The sequence below is a fragment of the Lepisosteus platostomus genome, chromosome 12 (assembly GCF_059453375.1).
Source record: "Lepisosteus platostomus isolate fLepPlt1 chromosome 12, fLepPlt1.hap1, whole genome shotgun sequence".
Taxonomy (NCBI): Eukaryota; Metazoa; Chordata; class Actinopteri; order Semionotiformes; family Lepisosteidae; genus Lepisosteus; species Lepisosteus platostomus.
The window spans coordinates 4,728,099-4,734,098 of record NC_142622.1 but is presented as its reverse complement, the minus strand read 5'-3'; positions in this window follow the sequence as shown (position 1 = coordinate 4,734,098).

The window sequence follows — 6,000 nt, the reverse complement described above, 5'->3', positions numbered from 1 at the left end:
TTCTTGGCTCCAAAACACACTATTGTATGTGAAATAAAGAAAATATTTTTTTTCTGTATAGATGTTTTGACTTATTTTTTAATAATTGCAATCAACACATTCAATGAAAATTGTTCTTGTGCTTTTGTATAATAAATATTCAAGCTCCTTATTTCATGTGTCATAAATATACAGTGCAAAATTCACTAAAGAAGGTGAAACACAAATAATGCCTGTCTTAAGCAACTCGCTTCCCCTACAGGGAACCATTGATATTCCAGAATTTTAAACCTACTGTATGGAGGGTTTATTCTTATCTTGTTTAGTATTTATTTATTTTTATCTTGTGTTTACAATTGCTGCCTCACAGGGTTGAGGTCCTGGATTCAATTCTAGACCTGGGGTGCTAGTTTGTATGTACCCACCTTGTTGATGTGGGTTTCCTCCAAGTGATCCTGTTTCCTCCCACAGTCCAAAGCCATACTGGGAGGTTAACTGGCATCTGGGAATACCGGCCCTGGTGTGAGTGTGTGTCTGTGTGTTCCCTGCAGTTGAAAGGTGTCCGCTCCAGGGTCAAAATAGGCTCCAGCTTCCCCACAACACAGAATTGGATGAATTGGTTAGAAAATGGATGTAGTATTTTTAGCAATTCATGAAACACAAAAAAACACCCATCATTAGCAGTTCACCTACTGTACCCCTGTAGCATTTTTCCTATCCTTTATATACAAAGATACTCCGTCTTTTTAACCTGAAGTCTATTAAACCGGGGGTTTACCGTAGATCAACATTGTAGGGAAGCACACATGAATGGGTGCTATGGAGTATCTTCTTTCTGTCACTTTTGTAACACAGTATCCAAGTCATTTTATTGCCACAGCTTACCTTAAACCTGCAGGCCACAGTAAGAATTTTTTTTAAAAACTTTTCTGATGTATCTTCCACTCTGACACTGCAATTCCCAGATGCCTAATGATATATTGCAGTGTGGTGGCTGTTGCCAGAAACTTCTAGACAGCTGGACTCACTTAACCCTATTCCTCATCTGCCTGTAATAATATGGAAAAGATTTTAATGTTTTACTTTCTTAAGGCTTCTTCTGTTAACTGTTTCCTTGCAGGCAACATACCAAAGTAGAATGCCACGCATGTAGTTTTTGCTCAGTCACGATCAGTGGTGACTGTATTTTAAATTAGAAATATAACAAAATATTTTTTTATCTGTGCTCTTTCAGAAGAGCCACAAACGTTTAACAGAGAAATGAGTTATAAAATCCAAAGCCCCAACATGTTGTTTGAAACAGATGGATGCACTCTTAGTGGCACCACAAGCCCCCTGATGTTCTTTAGGGGAAAACTTGTCTGTTCACTGTAGATGGGGCGGATGGTTTCAGGTGATTAACTCAGGCTGCACCAAGAAAGTTAACTACTGTCAATCACCCTAATAAAAGTGTTCGGGCATTTTCTTATAAGGAATGGCAGGGAATTTCAAGTATGCTTCCGAAATGTGTCCGAAATGAGGGAGGGGAGAAAAAAGTGTGAGCACAGAGACCATTCCTGAATGGCTGGAATGTGGCTCCCGGAAAGACAGAGTCTAGAATGATGCCTTTACTTCGGGGGTAAGGAAAAAGAAAATGAGAGCACTGGCTGTCAGTCGTTTCTCCTTTAAATGTTACAGAACACCACAACAGCTCAATGGATATACTGAAAATTATGAGAACAAAGAACTAGGGTGCAGAGTGATATTAAACCCTGCACAGAAAAAGATAGCTAGACCTGATTTAGAATCAGTCGCAGGCTACTGGCTACAGGCTACTGGAATGTGTGGCAAATTTGTGTGTGCACCAAGACGTCTTAACCAGTCACTGAAAATATTTCTTTTCATGCTTTTCATCCACACAAAATTGAAATGGTCCTTAGCGGTATAATTGCAAGTTTCAAATTATTAAATTAAGCATATTTTGCAACAGAATGATCGTACCTTGCTTTCAACAGGAAACCTTGAGACAGAATGAAATTTTAAAATTCCTCATATACCAAGTTCAGAAGAGTCTTTGCAAATGAAATTTTGCTTTCAATTTGATAAGCAAAATGAACAAAAGCTAAAAAGTCACTGTCATTTTAGAAACATTAAAAAGAAAACAGCATAACAACAAGTACAGTATTCACAACATGAATCCACTTTCTGAACATTATTTTTTCAGTTTTACTATTTCTTACTTCTATTTATATTTCTAATTAAGCACCAGTGTTCAATTTCACAAATGTTTTATGCCTAATTTAAGACCTAATTTATTCCAATTTAAGAGCACTGCTAAAATTCTGACATGTCTTAGAGTGTCCTTGTGAACATAAACACCATATTTAAAGAACTGTATTTTTATCAATTAAATATAATGTAAATATAAAATAAACTTCTAACTTCTGAGTTTTTTTAGTAAATGCCCTTTCTCTCTGTGAAGTAACAAAGCTTGGAAAACTTCAATGGTATGCATTTTAAAAGGACTGTCTCAAAGTCTGTTTCCCAGATGAGCACAGTTCTGTCAGTCTCAGCAGCTGAAGGTCTTTTTAGAGGAACTGTGAGCAGATCAACCACACAGTGGAAACAAAGAGTATTTGCTTTAAAGTTTTTTATGGTTTTACGTGAAAAAAACATACCTAACTGTCCGTGGATTAATGAAAAAAAAAATGATTCCCCGTACACAGCAGCACATTTCATGCAAAGTCTGGATGCTGTGCAATCACCTCTCTCTTCTCTACATGCTAAAATGTACAGCCATTATTTGTAAGGCTGGTGATTCCTTTGGTGCTTTCACCTTCACTTTCTGAGTCAAACTGAATGCTAAATGAAAACTCAAAAAGCCATGCAAAAATCACAACTGTTTATCTAAAGGAAGGATGTGTCCAAATTTCACATCTACATGCTCTGTAACTTTAGGTTTTGCATCAAAAGACATACGGTAATGTACATTTTAAACAATTATCTGAATGTAAAGACAACAGGTTGAATTATTTGTTAGTCATTTACTGTATCTTACTTTTTACTTATGTTTACGTATGTTTCTAAATGGAGCTAGCTTATTTAATTAATATTGCAGAACATGTAAAAAAGGAGATTAAGGGGATGAACAAGTTGAGAACATACACTCTTGATTGTCCAGTAAGTACATTGTATAGTGCTTATGATTTATTTTCTTTGAATTATGTTTTGCATTCAGTTTTGCATTGCAACTCTTTCAGATTCTGTAGGAGGCTTCTTAGGGCGTGAATACAAAACTAGTATCCAGAACAAATTGTTGACAGGCATCAATTCTTCATTTGTTTTGTCGGACGAAATTGCAGTGCATTTTATGCTTGGGCTTGCGACTTGACTGTTTTTTTACCAAGCAAAGCCTGATAACTTCCGAAAATTTCCGAAGACACAGCTTACAGCCACTTGCATTTTTTTTCTTGACCACAAGATTTTCAAAATAGTACTTCTGGTGGACAATTCTCTTTTAGTCTAAAATGATATTATATGCTATGGCTTCTCCAAACCATAGGCAGATCTATCCCCCCCAATTTTGATTCTGACTGTGTATTCAAAGACATTTTGTGAGGATATTTTTAGGGATTTTATTATGCCTTTGCTTACCAGTGTGTGAGTCATGTGGGTTCAACAGCACACTAACTATGTGTTCTGAAGAACCATGGGTGTTCCCCATTTTGCTTTTATACTTATCATACACCCTTTCTCATTACTTTCTCAACTTTTACTGACCAAGGACAAGCACATAATTTCAGACATTCTTTCACACAATGCCTGATATTCCAGAATGGTAATTCTGTGTATTAATGACATTAGATTTAATTATACAGTAGATGGCACAATGTGTCCACAGGGCTTTTTAATTAAAACAATAATTAAATAAAGCAAAATGCAAATTGTGTGGAATTGGGGTGCTGCTGGTACTTACTGTAAAGGCCCTTATGAAGTAACAAGTCTTGCCCCTTTGTCAAGAGTAGCAACAATCTAGCTCATTTGCTCCCACCCTCCAAATAGTGTCCGTTCTCCTATGCTCCACCCCTTTCTTTCATCAGCTTTGCACCAAGAAAAATGCAAACTGCAGCCACCAGCCAGTGTGAGGGCTCATAGCTTGAGTGGAATAGTTTTCATATTTGCAACACAGCATCAAAAAGGGATCCGAAGGGAGGAAAGTATTTTTCAAGATTTTATAAACCATTGTCTGTCAGAACTGCAGGGGTCCATTAGGGAAAAAGGATATACAAATGTTGAATGGCCAACTTAAGCACTTTAAATTGAAAAAACTATTTATTCTAATGAACTGCAGAAAATAGCAATCGCCAATTAATGCTGTGCTGTCACATTCCTCGTGTAAAACATTTTCAATCCCTGTCGCTTTCAACTGCACAAAGAGCTACCATGCAAAATACCTCAATTTTACATTATGTTTATAAAATGGAAAATGCAAAAATCAGTGGAATTTCTTTTTTCTCTGAATCAATCTCCTTACCTGAATTGTTTTTTTATTATTTTCTAGGGAAACTAGTGTTTTTAATTTAGCAGTTTTATGAACTTCATCTGAAGACATCCATGACAGAGCGGGGAATTCATGAAAAAATAAGAATGAATCTAAAGATCAGTAAAAATGTAATTTGTTGCATTCAAAAACTCTTTGTCAACCCAGGTGTTCTATGTGTGAAGGGAGGCAACATTTTAATTTTTAAGCAATTTTCCTCTAGACTGGAACTGTCAGATGGAAAGTGAATTTCTGCAATCTCTTTCAAGCCAGAAAATTAAAAAAAATCTGCCTTGGAGAATGGTCTGTAATTTAAAAGCCTCAGGCGTCCCAGACTTCACTGTTTTTCTACTTATCCTGCCAGTGAAATGAGTCTCAAATTATGGAGCACACACTCCTCCCCTCTTAACTGCTTCTTACAGTCATGATACAAAAAAGGCAGAACGATCCACAATTTTATCTATCTAGCTATCCCATGATTTTTTCACATTTTACAGTGCTAAGTTAATTTAGGAGAACCTTTTCAAAAAGGATATAAAACAGGCTACTCTTTGAATTTGTTGTCACTATGTGAATTTATTCATCCAAAACAAATAGAAGTGTATAATGACTTTGTAAGACCTCACAGAATATTATATACAATTATGACCACTACACTCCAAGATAGATATTGTTGTTCTGGAATCAGTCCAAAGAACACAGACCATATTTATTCCTGGGCTTAATTAGATGTCATATACTCAAACTCCTTAGTCTCAGATACTGTAGATACGACCAAGATAAAACCAAATTAATAACTCAATTTAGTCAAAACTCTCAACAATGTTGAACAGTGATCCCAGTTGACTCCCTCAGGATCATCAGTGAAACAAATGCAAGTAAAGGAAAACTGCTCTTCAGAGACAGAATATGAGGTATTTCTTTACACTACGTGTTGTAGGAGTCTGGAACAAGTTATTTTACAATGCTGTGGAAGCCAGTAGTCTGGCTTCCTTTGAGAAAAGGCTGGATAAGATCTTTTGATCAACAAGTAAGGCGGTCCTCCCTATTTTTAACCTTTATTATTTTCCTGAGCCAATCAAGTTCAGATTCCTTAAGCTCGTAGTTAAAATAAATACATATATTTTCCAAGTCACCCTTTTCTCATCTCTCTCTCTCTGCTGTCCTTTTGTTATGAATGGGTTCGCAAAAGGTCTCATCTTTTTGTGTTATAACTATAATTTAAAAAATTAAACTAAGAATTCTAATTCTAGACCAGATAAAGCATGTTTTAATCATTAAATTTTTTTAAAATAAATTGTTCAAAAATTAAAACTGAGCAGTGATTTAAATCTAGAATGTCATTTGCTGTTACCAATCGACTGTTTTGAATTTACAGTGTAGGTTGCCATGTATGTTTCCTGGATCAATGGGCTCTAGATCCTTGTCAAAGGAGTGGGAAATATGGTACACTCCCAAAGAGAGGAAATTTTGGGTATGGTGTTGTATTTGTTAACAAGCTT